Genomic DNA, 17,168 nt, shown 5'->3' with positions numbered 1-17,168 from the left:
ACTTACCTCATGAAGTGTTATGATGTTATTGGTTCGTAGCCTGGTGTGCTGTATACTGGTAGTTGTGCAACAGGAAGGACATAAAAACTGAGTAATAAAAGATAAAACCAAATTGTTTCTATACCAAACAATTTGTAAGACATTGTGATCCTAATTTGTCTTTGTAATTTAGCGTGTGGATATAATTATATAGACACCTTGACAGCACAAACAGAAGTCAGACTGTACATCCCCCCCCCCCCCCCCAAAGGAGATATAGACAAAAATAATAATTATTGTAATTCTTAATTATTGCACATGCACTTACGCTTGATTTGACAGACAAGGAGCAGCGTGTCAAAATGGTTCACAGTGTTGGATGACAGAGATTTTCAAGAGGAAGGCTTCTTGGCGCCGACTGAAATTTCTTTCCTCTACATTTCGTAAGTTTGTCTGGAAAAACTACAACTGTGTCAGGTGTGTGATTTGATCAGGACACATAGTGCTTTGATCACACTGCCAGCTTTTATCAGTGTGCATGCTCTTTTCATAACCACATAGGACCCAATTATGTCAAGCACATTGTTCTTTACCTGGAGTGCCACAGCACTGAACAGAAAGGAAGAAATAACTCACACTTAAAACATCACTTATGGGGGAAAAAGTCTTTATTTAGCTGTCAGAAAATATACTTGTTAAATTCAATCACTGACATGAAATAAATACATGTTTTAATGTGTAGAATATTTTCATCTTATTTTAAGAAGTGTTTTTCCATTAAAAAAAAGAAAAGAAAATATGATACCCATCAGAACAAAGGCACAGTAAGTACTATTTTCAGGCTGTGGTAAGTTTGGCTCCGTTCTTCTTAATCAGGATAACTTATTTACCTAAAAAAAGAGAAATACAAAGAAAAAGAAATAGAAGAGAAATATGAGTTTATCATTACAACAGTGTTCGATTTTATCACAGGAGTTTATTAATTACAGTTTTAAAGAAAAATATTGATGCTGCGTGGAAACAAATGTACAGCACACAACGTTTAGGAAATACTCTTTAGCTTTCAGTAAACACAATTTTTCCACCAAGATTGGGGAAAGAGTGAGTTATGCTTCATACACAACAAACACATAACCTCCGTGTTTACAGTTTGCCATCAAGCGTGAGGGACGGCATTTGTTGTAGAGTTTCATCACATCCCAGAGCATGAGCCTTGAATGAAAGGAGCTCAGTGAGCTGCGAGTTCCCAGTGTACTTGAAGGCGACAAAGGCCTCAGCAATATCCGCTGACATTAGTCCCCCTCATATCACACTGCACTTTCCTCCTATTGTTCTCCCTGCACTTCTCACATGTATTGTCTTACATGATATCCTTAGAACCTGATAAGAAGCCCAGTGGAGGTTTTTGTAGCTGAGGACACAGGCCTGGGAGTGTCTCAGGGTTACAGCTGCTTATTATTCTCTAATAGAGAAGCCTAGAAGACTCTAAGGTCTGGGGAACGCCTTACCGGATCCCTGTACCCTCAGCCTAACCTGGGTTACCTGCATTTCCAGCCTTTCCTCCATTACTCCTGCCATACCCGACACTCCCTTCCTCCAAAAAGACATTATGGTATTAAATTTCCTCGAAACTATAGAGCTCGTTGACAAGCATGGAAGGTATTAAGGGGCCCAATACAAATGTATAGGCTGTACAGAACAGCTGGGGTCATTTGAGACAGTAAGGGTGGCTGAGTGTCTCGTCAGCTGCATCAGACTACAAAGACAACAAAGCATGTCATTTTATGAACCTGTGACTGCTGTTTGCTGATTTAACTGACCACTTGAAATAGCTTTAAGAGTGCACTACACCTTTACAAGCTGCAATAAATCAGTAACTCCCCAAAGTTTTTTTTCAGAGAAAACAAGAATTTATGGATGTAGTGTTTTGGCCAGACATGTTTCCTTGAACAAGTTTGTCTGATGTTTGGCTGACAGTACAAAATAGTTCAGGGCTGGCATGGGGTCCCTGGGCCATCAGCAGTCCAACTCAGCCTGACTCCAAAAGATGAAGGGAGGTGGATTCAGACAACTCAAACACACCACCCTGTCTGTTCACAACTCCTCAAGGGCAAACACTGCCTGCCTGTCTGTTTGTGGCAGCTGATCGCAGTCAAAACTACATGTGCCTTTCTATGCATCCTCCTGATGTCCTCTGCTGACACTGCAGTTTTATGCCTATAAGGATGATCCGCTGTATTTGCCTCTTTCAAAAACTTTCAACCAAAGTGTAAAATATTTCAAGAAAAAACAGAAAGACTGAGATGAAGCACACTGTGAAAACTCGTGCTTCAAGATGAATACTTAAAGGGTAAAATATTGTAATATGTTCTTATAACTTTATTATTTCAAATGTCCCAAAGAGAGTTTTGCATCTTTTACGAACTAGGGCATTTTTAATAGTTTTAGCCTTCGTTTTCTTGGTTGTCGTAAGATTTCATTGACTGTAAAATTCAGAGAGAGACATTTTGAGAAAGCAGACCCAAGAGTTGTGAAATATGATCTTCCCATTTTTAGCTTTATGATACTGGTTGATGGCCAAAGTCTCAAACAGTGAAAGTGCAAGTTTTGTTGCAGTCTTGGATCTATATGATGTCAAAGACAGTGATATCATCCTTAATGCGGTCACCTCAGTCCAACATCTTTGGCTGTTAGCACAGCAGCCTGGCCTGCTTTCTGCTTGTGAGGAGTAGCCAATCAGAAGACAGTTTATTTAAAAGGAGGTTGGCCTTAAAGGGAGAGGAGTTAAAAACATTTTTTTCTTTTTTATTATACAGGGGTTGAATTCAGGGACTGAACCAATATGTTTTAGCCATAAACACTAGTAGATTCCAAATATGAGCATAATAGCATAAGCATTGAAATATGAGCATAATAGGTCCCCTTGTCACTATTTTCATCATTTATGTTATAAAATACACACACATGCACACATCTATATTTTAGTTTACGGATATTGTTCGGTGACTTGGAATTTCCCTGAGCGGATCTGTAAACATGTATAGTTGTCGTGCTCTCCATCACAATGCGCATTTATGCAGAAAAACACTGGAATTTTGGGGAGTGCTCTCTCCTCATCCACAAAAAAATAAAAAGGATTTCATGTCAAAGTGTCCCCCAGGAAATTGACAAAGGCAGAAAGTAGTATCTGGTGTTGCCCAAGTTGTAGGAGGAGTTTTATGCCTTAGTCTCCTTCTGCTAACTACTCCCAGTAGACAACAGTCAGATGCTTCCAGTCTCCAGGAGGGAGAAAGTGATGCTGCTAATCTATAGAGAATAAGACCTGACTGAAGTCTATTAGAACTGGAAGAGAACATTTATACAAAGTCAGCAGGAACATGATGTATGTATAGACAGGCACATGCACTAAATAAGACTGTTTATTTTGCATTATGCAGTCTATGACTGGATATGTTTTTCAACATATAAGTGCATGAGCAGATACCGAAAAACAAACTGGGGGTAATAAACAGACATACAGATGCACAGACACAAAAACGAACATCCACAGAGATGTAACACACACACAAACACATCTCTCCACCATCCCATTGCCTGCCTCTCCTCCGTTCTCTGTCTATCTCTGTCCAAGCTTCTGAACCTTTGGGAGACACATTCTTTTTCATCTGTCAGTATGGATGGAAACAGACATGTTCAAAACACACAACAATGGCCTCACCAGCACCAAGGAGGCTCTATGTTTTGTATGCTTGAAGCACTGCATTATCTCTTAAGTGTCTAGCAACCTCAGTATAGTAAATAATGGATGCTCCTCTTCCTTCTGAAAAACCCCCTCTTTCACTTCAGGGACCAGTCATGGTTTACCTGTATAAATGCCCTTTCTGTATCTTTGGAGAAATGGATAGCACGAAAGGATGTGGGTCAGATGATTTCATTAGCACAGCATTTCTCTCTGTGTCTCCTTCAATCAGCCATTTGACAGAGGCAATGTCACTCAAAAGTGTCTTACAGACACCTCCATATCAAATGTTCTGAGAAAAAGGATGCACAGAGCAGGCCATGTAACAATGGAGCGAGTTCGGTTACCTCTGAGATCAGCAGAATGTATTCCATGTCCTTAGTCGGAGACTCCGGTCATTATTCCAGATGTTTGTGGATCATGATGGACTTCTGGTCCATCAAACCTGAAATAACAGGACAGGTATATTGTTTAGCGCTGTATATATGAAGACATTTCACAGTTGTTCCATGTAACTAGACTTAATCAGAAGGTGAGGGGCCTTTCCACTTATTGACCTACTTGTTTCTTTTTACCGTTAAGTCAAAGCAGGATTTTGCAAGACTATATTGTGCCACTACATAACTAAGTCTCTTTGGTATCCCTCCCCCGTTCATTCTGAGGTTACATCGAAAGAGTTTCAGCTATTGTGAATTATTTACTTGATTCTCCATTCGGCCCTTTAACCCCTCAGCAAAAGCACAGGCAGTTGGGGTTAAAAATACACTCCCGCAGGATCTGAGTTTGACTCTACATCTGTGAGTGTGTGCTTGTGTGCATTTGTGCTTGAGTATGGACAGAAAGGTGAATTTAAAATATAAAGCAGTATATATTCCATGTCACAGAAAGCATCTTCCTCTGTCTCACTCTTGTGCACTGTCTCCCTTGTGCTGTCTCTCTCTCTCTCTCTCTCTCTCTCACACACACACACACACACACACTGAAACACATATATGTGCTACTTTATGAGGTACTTTCTGAGTGAGAATCCAGGCCATCCCAGATGGGATTATTATAACACAGCTTGAGCTATGCAAGACTCATGAGAGTGATTGTGTGACTTTGTGTCTGAGAATGTGTTAGTCTGTGTTTTAATGTTTGTTAGGCAGCGACCTGAGTGCACATGAGGGTGCACCTGTCTGTATCTGCGAAAGCATAAAACACACAGCACATAGGAGGAAATGCTGAACCATTAGCAAGAAGACGCTTTCACTTACAACTGTGTCAAAGTAAAAAACTGGCTTACAAAAGAGCACATCTATTTATGTTTAGCTTCTGAGTCAAAGGCTAAAGATATATGTCTATCAGCAAACTGAGACTTCAGCAGCTTCCCAGTCTAACTGAGAGAATACTTTCTCTGAGATACAGTATGTGGACCTGAATGGATCTGCACCGACACGTACACACAGACACACACACACACACACACATCTACTCTCTTAACTTTCCTTGGCTATATTGCCGTGGTATATCCCTGCATGCAGTGAGGTTGTCATGGATACACCCAGACACATCCGCCATCCCATAAGCGGGGGGATGCTGAGCGCTTCAGAGGGGCTGGCGCCAAACCCTCAGTCCCCATTCTCTACCCCTTCCCCCAAAATGAATTCTGTCCCTATTCTCCCTGAAAACTGGCTCAACCTTAAAAAAGGCTCTCTGCTTGTCAAACGCGGAGGCCTGGAAGAAAGCCGGAGTTATTTTTTTTGCTGTGGCCTCCTTTGCTCCTCACTGGAATGGATCATTATGGGCCTTTAAAGATGATGGAATGATGACGAGTAAGCTATAAACAGTGAAAAAAACACATTGGTACCGATTTGACTCCAGTTGGAGAAAAGCTGAAATCAATGCTGCACCTGGAGAATGGGTGTATATGCATGTACTTTGTGTGTGTGTGTGTGTGTGTTAGCCTCAGGGTTGTGGTTAAGCCTGTAGTTCATCCTGAACTGATCCTTTTCATTAGCCATTATCAATAATTCAACATTGCACTTGCTTTAATGGTTTAATGTGGGCAAACCCTCAATCTGCACACATTCACTATGACACACACACACATACACACACGCTCATATGCTCTGCCTAATAGCGCGCGCTCTCTTGGCCTGTACCCAGTGCCACCAAGGTGAATATAGATGTATTATCGTGCACATAACACAGTCAGTGCACCTAAGGCTTTCAAACGTAAAATACCTATCAATCAGATGCACCATTTTGCCCTACCAGAGTCTTACAGTATCCTCTGACTTATAGGAGAAATCATTTTTTCCTCCTGCAAAAGTCTTTTTTCTTTTTTAAACTGCATATCAAGTTATATATGCAATAAAATGGCACGCCAGCTCCTCCTGTCTGAGATGAGGAAGTGAAAGGGTTAATCTTTTATGACGTGCCCCCTCCCGTTCCTACACTCTTTGCCCTCCCTTTCATATTCTCCACCATGGCAGTGCTCAGTAGCTGCACATATGCTGAAAAAATAATCCTCTTTGATTGGAAGGCTAATTTGAAGTGTCAATTATTCTTATGCAAATTAAGGTACAGTTTCTCACGTCTGAAACGGGTTTGGCGGCACAGATGCGTGTGTGTGTGTGTGTGCGTGCGCGCAAATCTCCTTCCAAAAAAAAATCCAAAAAACCATACAGCACTATCAAACCCTTCCCCCCAACCAACTCTACATCTATACCTCTTAGGCAAGAAAGCTGACATACAAAGAGAGACAGTATAATGGGATGAGTATATTTGCATGCACATTGTCCACGCTGAACGCTAAACAGATCATAAATTGAGAGTGCAATGTCAAAACAGTAACAAAGGCATAGAAGTGCAAGTCAGCTCCCAAAACAGTCGACAATACAGAGGCATGTAATGTAAATAATGAAATGATGTCGGGTAAACAGGAATACAACGAGAGCTTGGATGTATCACGGGAAGTATTGTGGTTTAACAAAACAATTTGCGAAAGCTTTTGTCATCTAAACACTTTCCAGTAACATTCTCCCTTCTGCCACTGCCACACCAGAGGTGCAAAGCGAGGAATATAATCCCAGTGTCTCCACAGTAGAGAGAGAGAGGCACAGGAAGATCTAGTTTAAAGAAAAAGGAATAAATGGAGTTTTGAGAGCAGCACCATGCACCTAAAAGCACACATCTGTGTCTAAGTAGAGTATGTGAATGAGTGCATGCTCCTCTGCATTATAATTAAAACTTTGGACTCTAGCTTGATGAGGAAGTTGAGCTGACAAAGTGAGGATGAAAAAAAGGACAAAAAACTGCCCCAAAACCCAGAAGCGGACAGACTGAGGACTTTACAAATAGACTCTGTTGTCTGACCCTCTCAGCTGATCTGGCAGCTCAAGTAAGAAAAAAGCTTTTCAGGCCCAAAACAGGATCAAACAACCTGCTATAGAGTCCGGTTACACCACAACAATAGCTTACATTCACTCTCAGTTTCAACACACAAGCTTCTTTTTCTTTTTTTTTTACCTCAAAGAGAGCAAAGGGAGAGAGTGCTTCTGGTTTAGAGGGTGGGTTCATGTGGGTATGTATACTGATATCTTAAACGATAATGGCGCTCAGTAGATTAGATGGTATCCGCCATACTGTGTTTGTTTTCAGCGGTCGACTCCTGCCTCTCGACTGAGATGTATGGTCAACCCTGCAGGCACTCTCCCTCTCAAGGAAACCTTTAGATACTGTCAGGGAAAGTGAAGAACACTGACAGATAGCATTCAAAACTCTGAGATAGAGACAGCTGTGAAATGGTAGCAGGAAGGATCATTAAATATATAATGTGAAATGCACTGACAGCTAAAAACCTGCGATTGTGAGAATAAGTAACCGTTAACTGGTCGCATTAAATATTTGAGGAATTGTGAATTCATTTTCAAGCTATTCGTACACTTTCCTTCATTAGCTCAGGATTTTATACTCAACACACACTGAGAGAGTCCTAAAGATACAACTTGCAGCCCATTAATCACACACCCAGAATAGACAGAATAATATCTGCTAACCTGCTAAGACCAAGCTGAATAGAAGCCCTGGCAGACTGTATTTGTTTTGCATTGGCTCAGTAGTTCGGAAGAAATTAGTATGCAGTTAGGGATGGGAGGGCTTGTCAAGATCAGGAAGAAATCTCTACCCACCCACCGGGTAGCTCTACATTCATGAACAAGGTTGACAAGAAAGCTGACTAGTGTAAAGACAAGGAGCAAATAAGATGGCGGCGAACGCGCTGAATATTCTTTTTCATACGAGTGCACTGAGAACACTTTCACAGACAGGCCTGTTCTCTGTCTGTCTGTCTTATATGTCTGCTCATCTGTCAAGACACTCACTCTCCCTTTTTCTTTCTCGCACCCTCTAGCCACTCTTTTCTTTTCAAAAACTATGTGTCATGCACGTCAAAATGCGAAGGCCAGCCCTTTTGAGGGTGTTCTGCTGGACCATAGAGCGAATAAACATCCATGTCAGGAGAAAGCGATCTGGGGCCCTTCTCTAACTGAGCCCGAGCTCTCCTGGGAAACACACAGCTCATACAATGGATAGAGGAGGTCTTTTGTTGAGTCTCTGGGAGCTGCAGGGCTAGCTCTGGATCAAACAGGGGTGTATGTGTGTGTGTGTGTATCTGTGCATGCGTGTGTGTACATTTCTTCATTTTGTGCACACACGCACACACCTTTGCCCACACACAGAATCACAGACTCTCCTCATCTCCCTAAACTCAGTGTGACTAAGTAAACTTCTTCACCCTTTTATAGCCGTTACCTGAAATCACCAGCAGGAGAGGAGAGGTGAGACAAAAGATGAGAATTGTGACGCAAGCTAGTGTTGTACTGATTTAAACAGGTTTAGTGTCAGTCTAAAGGGGCTTTCTGATGTACTGTGTTTAAATCACAGTTCAAAGCTTGCTGCTGTGCTGCCTTGCATCCCGCGCACGTGCGGGTGCAAGACAGGAAAAGTCTGTAGGGAAGTGTCTAATGCTAATGGGTTACCTGTGTGTGTATATATATATATATATATGTGTGTGTGTGTGTGGCCCTGTTATGTATTATATATGCTTGAGAAATTTCTCAAGTATGTGATCTAATATGAGTTAATGGGGAAGTGGATGTGCACAATTTGACTACAAGAGAATAATAATGACCAGAATTTGTTAAACGTGCACCTCCATCAGCTGTTGTGCTGTTGTCTAAAAACTGTGTTTTTTGTGGCTGAACAGCATGATTATATGTGGTGACAAAACAAACACTGCAATACAAAAATAGTGTAGTTCCTCCCCTTCTCCCAGAATACATTTTAATAAATTTCCATTCAAGCCTTGCTTCTGGCCGTCTGCCCCTCATGGAGGATCTATGAGAATTCTTCCTACTGAAATGAACTCACACCGTCTGACCTTATTCATCCCGAAGACTGCACTTTCTCTGGGACTCCCCCTTTTCCAGTCCCCCGTTTCCCACAGACCCCCTCACTCTTCTCTCTCTCTCTCTCTCTCTCTCTCTTGCACGCTTTCTCTCTCTTTGCATCCTCCTCTTCTTTCTCACCACCTTCCCAAGCCTCCCCCCCTCCCATCTCTAGTCTTTGCCTTGCCTTCAACTCCAATTTTGGGCACAATGAAGTTGTTCTGGCTGACAGTTTGGCCAGTAGAATAAGTGTTGTTTGAGCCTGCTGTGTGGCCCTGTAGTGGGCCCATTCTCCCCCTCGCCGGCTCAGTTACCGAGAGCCTGGTTGGTGGGACACGGAAGACATCCGTCCCCACACTCCCACCCTGACCCAAACAATTAGGCTCAAACCACCACGAGGCTCACCTGCACCTCCTTCTTACATGTTCCTACACATGCATGGATAAACGCACATCTGTTATGGTGTAGCTGCTGCTACACAAAAGCCAGGTTGGCCTGATTTACTCAGTTACTCCATGTCTTGTAGGACGTGTCAGAAAGGATTCTGTATTGGGGTCAGCTGGAAAGACAAAGCCTGCAGCCCTCTCTCCTCTGTCGCTTTCAGTAAGCATCAACCAGCCTCTCTCTCCAGCACCCCCGTCTCACACACACACACACACACACACACACACACCCGTGCCCCTGAATCCCTCTGTTTCTTCTCTCCTGTTTCCCTTTTCTGATGAGTTACCAATGAAATACAAAAATGCACACTATAAATATTCTTCCTCACGCTACGTCCAACTCTGTGTGCACACACACAAAAGGACAGTCATGCACAGAAGCCAGGACATGGGAAAGTGGTTGGGAGAGGCACTTAAGGGGGGGGGGGGGGAACCATATGTCCAGACGTTGTATATCAGTCGGCTCACCCCCAGCGCTCTGCCAGACCACCATAACTTAGTTTGTCTTCAGCACAAAGTTTGGTCCAAGCTTGGCTGGGTTCATTAGGAACCTATTCTCTGGAACCAATGAAGCTCAACAGACCTCCAACAAAGGAGCTAATCACACCCACTGCTGCTCTCTCTCTCTTTTCCTTACCTTCAGTTTGATTCTAAAAAAAAATGCCTCTATCATTTCCAAGCAGTACGACTCCTTTACTTAATAGAAAACCAAAAAATATATAATCTGATGATCCCAAACAATGATTATTCCAACAGTTAAATGATGCCAAAAACTAGCAGTTGTCAGCTAACGATACTATTTTATTCTTTTCTGCTACAGAAGCAAACGTGGATAATTGTGCCTTCACCAGAGAGTCACACATGCAGCTGCTTGTATATGTGAATGGACTTACAAAGTGTCATGTTCACACCTGACAGACACTTTCCTCCCTCAGATGTTTGTGCATTTTTGAATAGCTGTGTGTAGAATGAATCCCTGCATACAATGTCTCGTATGTGAATCCGAGTGGATGCGTGAGCAAAAGGATGTGGTGCACTGACAATGGAGAGCCCCGGGGTGCAGAATACTTGAAATGACCTTGAACCTCGGTATTCTCCATTCCCATGACTGCAGGGACGGTGAGTATGCCTGTGTGTGTGTGTGTGTGTGTGTGTGTGTGTGTGTGTGTTTGAGAAGCAGAACAATGAGGCTTTGCACTTTCTTTTTTAAAACACATCAGCTCTTCCAAAATTCTTCATTCCAGAAAGTCAGGGAGAAAAAAATTCCAAGAAATCTACGTATATATATTTAAAAAAAAAAAAAAAAGGAGAAGCAGTTTTTCCCTTTGATAATTGAATTTTTAGATATTTCTTTAATAAGAAAGACATATTTAGACATATTTTCAAGTTACTGTCACAGAAAAGACCTTGTGAGTTGAGCTTATCACATCATAGTGAGCTATCCACTGTAACATACTCCAGTACCTCCGCCAGCCCACAGCAACTGTATTTGCTCACCCTGTATCCAGCAGAGAAAGAAGCTTGCTCCATACCATGTTCCCTACTGTGCTCACAGGCTAAAGGCAAGCATGAACGTGGCTGATCTGGACATGGCTTAAACACACAGACACTGTACACAGAGGATGGTCCCAAAGCACACCAACACACACAAGAAAACACACACACTCATTGATGTGCACGCAGATGAAGAGGACTTGGTGGGTTAAGAATCACAGTAGGGGGTGCTGATGGTGAAGGGAGACCCAGCGAGGGGTGGTAAAGGCCATACCACTAGGCCCTGCTTGGACACAAATGTCAGCAGCATGATGACCTGTACACAGGAACCCACAATGAGAGAGTACAGGATATGATCAAGGAGGAGAAATAGATAAAAAGAGCTGGCAATGAAACCAAGGCAGAGGTATATATAAGGTAAAGAGAAGCTCTTAAAATGTATAAAGTAATTTGAATTGAGGCTTTAGGAAAGAAGATACAAGCCGTGTTATTTTTTTATGTTTCGTCTTTTGTGTGTTTTCAAATGACAGCAAAGGCAACCTCTTTCCATCTCTTTCTTTGCAAGTGAACAGCTCAGCAGCACTGGTGAACATTTCACCTTTTCAAGTGCAGGAGGAACAAAATACCCACTGAAGCTTTAAACAATGAATACATTACACACATTTGAATATTCCAGGTGATTCAATCATCTTCCATAGCACACATACAGTATGAAATGTCAAAATACAACACTACAGTGTTTCCAAAAACTCAGAAGACAAGAAATATAAACACAAGCAAACAGACAAAAACCAAAGATATCATAATTAACTCATTCACTGCCAGCCATTGGCAGTGAATGAGTTAAACCCATTGACTCATGCACTGCAATTGACGGCTATAGACGTCAATGGCAGTGAATGAGTTAATTAATAATTATTTGCATATTCTATTGAGAAAGGATACGATCTGGACTAATTGTGGTGTTGACTTAAGCTCCATTAAGGGTGGTGTCAAATTTCTCTCATAGCAAGCTCAATAAAACATACTGAATAGCCAGTAATAGCAGTTCACACACACACACAGGTATTCACTGACGCATGCATGCACGAGTTTCTTAGCATACACAACATGGCTGGTGACTCTGCCTTCAAAGTGAAATTCTGCTGCTGCAAATCGACCTGCTTTTTGACCGTTTTGGGGGTGGAACTGGCTCCTGTGATTGGCCACTAATAACGCAGTAACAAGCACACAGTCTCCTTGATTGGCTGATTCAGTTAACTTCGTTCCAGTAAGTTATGCTGTGGCACAAACATGAGCAACACTTTAGTAACGCTTCAGAACCAAGCTGATATGCAATATGCCAGTACCATAGGTACCAGCTGTGCTGCCTTTCTGTTGACCTATGTAGGCATGGACTTTCAGAAATCTGCCAAATTAAGTTCTCCTACTTGTATGGAAAGAAATGTAATTTTTCATGTTACTCATTCATTTTTCCACCATATGAGTCTGAAGTGGACTTAAGTGATAAGAGATGAGTATGTCTTGTATGTCTTTTTAAATAATTAATTAATTAAAAACAGACTTATAAGTATGTATATATGTATGTATGCAATGTTCCCTCCAAGCTGCGCACGTGCGCAATTGCGCACTGCTCTGCGCACAGAAAATCTGTGTTGTGCACAAAAAAAATCTAACCTGAATTGAAATTAAATTAAAATTAATACTTTAACAATTCTGTTTTGCTGTGTGAGTCAGTAAGTGACTGGCTGCTCCCGTATGGGATTAGAACGATGCCACCTTATTCCATAGTCCAGCCAGTAATGCGATTCACATTCGTATATACGCAGCTAATCAACGTCGTTGACAGGCTATGGCAGTGCCCTTAGCTAGCAAAGCGGCGTGGCTGATGTGGAGTGAAGCCACGTCAATGACAACGTGTACAACCATTGGAGATGTGAGCAGGACAGACGGAACAATTGACGGAAAAAGCATGGACTTTATACCAGTTTTTAAATTGCGTTGATAGGCCACGTAAAACCAGAGTTATGATAAAAATATTAGCAATGTTTGGTTTTCTTTCTGAATACTATCGTTGTTTATATTTACTGCGGGAAGAAAGGGTAAAAACTGCGTTTTATAAGGAAAACGTTCGAAAGCACTCTCCACCTGTGAGCAAAGACGAAACCAAAAAACCCCACCCTTTCCTATTGGTCGAAAAATGTACCATGTCACCAATCAAAAAATGATATGGCAACATGGCATTTAGTTGTTTAGGAAGAGGGAAGTTTTAGGAGTGACAGCGGTGTTTTGAGATGTGAGAGATTTGCGATGTTTAGCGCAAATCTTGTGTAGTGTAGTCGATAGTTTTGTTGTGTGTGTCAGAACAATGAGGCGACTGCTGAATGTTACAGGTGTTACAGCAGTGATACATCTCTTGTTGTCAGGCCTGCAGGTATCAGGGTGTTGTTCTCCTTTATGTCATAGTGGACAGAAATTTTTTTTTGGAGTGGCACAAATAATTTGTGTGTCATCAACTTTGATGCAGAACAACTGATTGTTCTGTAAATACTTATGCCTTAGCTGCATTTTTAGGTAAACAGCTGCAAAAAACTTTGTTGTTTGCAAAACTCAGTTACTTTTTTGAAAAAGTAACTATGTAATTACATTTCCCAACATTGGTCATTGTATACTGTATTTTGCAGACAGACAGCTACAGGACTCTCTCCCAGACCACAGACTCATAATACAAGTCAGAGCTTTATATAAATATATAAAAGAAATATATATTTTTTTTTATTTTTACTTCCAATAGTGTTAACATACTACACAGGTCATGAACAAGATTTTTTTTTTAAATTTTCATTGTAAGTGGGCTAAAGCAGTTAATTAAAAGTAGTCTAACATAAATGTAAATGCTGTAATTTGATTATTTTAATAAACCATGTAACTTGGATGGATTCGATGCTGGCGTGACCACAGTGCACACGTCTGCTGTTGCTCACAGTGGTCCAAAGGACCGCTCAGGGAGTTTGTGTGTTCGCTGAGACACATGAAAAATTAGAGGGAACATTGTATGTAAGTATGAAATAAGTATAGACTTTACTTACTTAACAGCTTTGTAGTAAAGCCCATAACGTTCATAGTTTATAGTCTTTGAATCTGCTGTGCGTTGTGAATTAAATATATTGCAACATCATTAGAAAACAAATGCTTTTTTGTGGTAAAACTAGAAAAATTAATTTTCCAAGAAAACTGAAGGATTGTTCTGTATTTTCGCTAATTTGACCTTTGAGACATTAATCCTTTTAAATGAGAAAATTTAAAATCATGTCAAGCATCAAAGTTCATTCTGAAGGACATTTGTACACCGTTTGTTTAAGAAATTGTATTCAGTGTTAGAGTGTATTATGCCCCATGCCATAATGGGAAAGGTGACTGAAATACACACACACACACGGGCGCAATCTCTAGATGGCCATATTGAAAAGTGTGAATGCCCTGACAAAAACAGGAAAAGCTGATTCGCTGAACCCAAACCCGTGGCCATTTTTCTCTCAGTGAGCTCTTTCTTCAGGGGAAAAAAAAAAAAACAAGTCCTGAATCCTCACTCTTAATACAATTTTTCCTCTCTCTCATGTTCCTTCATTTCCTTTTGTTTCCTCTATCTCCAGCCTCTACCTCGAATCACAGCAAAGTTCCTCGGTGAAAGCAGTCTATTCTACTCATCATAGACACTTCTACAGATCCTCAGCCAGACAGTTGTGATTTGTGCCTGTGTTAAGGCAGAACTACTCCTTGCCTTTTTCACAATAAAGATTGCTGCCATTATCTGGAGCTATTCCTCTAGATGACACAAAAAAGAAGAAGAAAACATGGGGGTAAGAGGATGAAGGAATTTCATCCAACCACTGTATGAACTGCTGATGGAAACTTGACTGACAATTTCATATGCAATTGTCAGTGTCACTCACGGATACGTTGTCATGTCTGATTCCCATCTTCTCAAGCTAAGCTTTAGTGGGTAGAGTGTGTCGTCAGTGGACAGCTTTCAAATGTCTAATAAACTTCGTATTGTTTTTATTAGTTTAGATAAATGGGACTAAATGGGGTTTGGGAACTTGTTTTCTAATTCCAATTTAATGAATGCTTTTGTTTCTGTTTATTCAGTCACACACACATGTGACCTTTGACTGCAGTAAAACCTGAGTAATAATTCAACCCATGTGGCGTGAATGTGGTGGACATGCAAATTCAAAACTGTCCCCTTTCACATTGATGTATCAAAGAAGATCTTTTGTGGCCACTGGGCATTGAGGGTGGGAAAAACAGAGATTCGAGGGGGTCCCTTCAGTCACTCGTTTGGGCTTTGAATGAGCCAGTGCCCAGGCAGGAAAGATGGTGTGCCAGTGGTGTGTGCTCTCTGCTAATTGATTGCCTCTGCTAACAAGAGCATAATGTATTCTATTGTGATCATCCTTTGCCCATGTTCATTAAGCCAGGAAGCAGTGTGATCTTTTCTTTTTGTCTCGGTCCTGCCTCTTTTACTCTCTCCTGCTCCTCTCATCCACCTCCCCCCACTCCCGCTCCTCTTTTTCTTTTTCTCCCTCCTCTTCTCTCTGCCCCCTCCCCCCCCCTCCCCCCCCCCCTCTCTCTCTCTCTCTCCGGCACTGGATGGGAAAGGTGATACAAAGGTGGTATGACAGGCAAAACATCCCTCACCATCCCAAATGCAAAAAAAAAAAAAAAAAAGGAACAAAGGGCAGGTGGAAGGAATAGAGTAGATGACTTTTAGAATGATGAAGGATGGAAGTATCGATGAAAGGCTGAGAGGGAAAGACGGGGTAGAGAGGTGTGTTGGAAGAGAGGAGGATATGGAAACAAGAGGGAGATGGTGAGAAAAAAGACACAATGATAGTGTGAAAAAAAAAAACGAGGATCAGAGAAGGACCTCTCACTACCTTCCTCCATACCTCTCTTTTTCTTCACTTCCCCCGCCCGTCCCAGCTTCTGTTACTGCCAGGTTCCCACCTGCTCCTGCTCTCTTCTCAACACCCCCACCACCCCTTTTCCCCCTCTTGCCCCTTTTTTACCCACCTCTCATTCCCATTTCCCTCTCCCCCATCTTTGGTTCACTTCTTAATTAGAGCCGACTGGACAATAGTACCACTGTTGCCCATGTTTGGAATCCTGGACTGAAACAATCGCTGTTTACTCAAGCGGTGGCACAGCCTAGACTCTCTCCTTCATTATAGCTGGGCCAAGTCTGATTACTTCTGTTCTGCAAGTGCTAGAATACACCACTGAGCCCGCCACTACGACTCATCCACTTTCCCATCTTTTCAGTCATAACTTCAGCTGCTCCCAGTTGCTAGCCTTAGTCTCCTTTTGATTTACATATTCATTACCAATGACCAACAGAACCACATTTACTACAGGAGGAGAATAAGACGGATAAAGAAGCAGAGAAAGCAAAACAGAGACGAGATGGGTTATAAATGATAAAGTATTTCAAAAAATCATTTGTTGAATCTGGTCTATTTTCAAAATGACCTTCATAAACTAGGACAAAGCTAATTTCTTTATTAAAAATTCCCACCGGGGTTGAACATGCTGCAGGCAGTGGCAGCATGACTGACTGCAAGAAATAAGAGAAAGCTCTCTTTCCATAATGGTCTGAGATAATAAAAAAATGGCATGGAGGTACTGTTATCAAGCTGATGCTTGTGGCGAAGACACGCTGAATCAGTGGATTGAAAGCCTTTTCACTCAGCCACATCCCCTCAGCTCTGTGGCTTGTAACAGAAGTATGCTACCAGCACTATGCAAAACAGCATCATGAATATGCGTAATTAGGTGGGACTAGTGTAATTTTTCTGGGTTATGGGATGTGACATTTGTGGGGCAGGAGCATACATCAGTGCAAGCCCGACTGACAAATGCAAATCCCTTTCTCTGCAATAAGCCTTTTTACACTTTGCAACACAAAATATCCACTTTGCTTTTATTCACCTAATAGCTGTATGAAAAAAAAACAAAAAAACATACACAGGTGCACGTTTACACTTTGCATGCATAAACATAATAAAGACACTAAAAAAG

At 41.6% G+C, this 17,168-nt stretch overlaps 1 protein-coding gene across 20 annotated transcripts in view; it reads right to left on the bottom strand.

Moving 5' to 3' along the window:
* Positions 1-629: 629 nt before the first annotated feature.
* mef2cb (myocyte enhancer factor 2cb) overlaps positions 630-17,168 on the bottom strand; it is a 111,576-nt gene continuing 95,037 nt past the window's right edge. For all 20 annotated transcript variants that reach the window (XM_042221230.1, XM_042221229.1, XM_042221234.1 and 17 more), the window contains 2 exons: positions 4,066-4,163; positions 630-869 (listed from right to left, as the gene is read on the bottom strand). The gene's annotated coding sequence lies outside the window, so the exon portion shown is untranslated. The remainder of the gene's footprint in view (positions 870-4,065; positions 4,164-17,168) is intronic.

Source organism: Haplochromis burtoni, unplaced genomic scaffold, assembly GCF_018398535.1.
Source record: "Haplochromis burtoni strain Fernald_Lab_line unplaced genomic scaffold, NCSU_Asbu1 Contig_63, whole genome shotgun sequence".
NCBI lineage: Eukaryota > Metazoa > Chordata > Actinopteri > Cichliformes > Cichlidae > Haplochromis > Haplochromis burtoni.
This window is presented reverse-complemented; position numbering and strand designations above follow the sequence as displayed.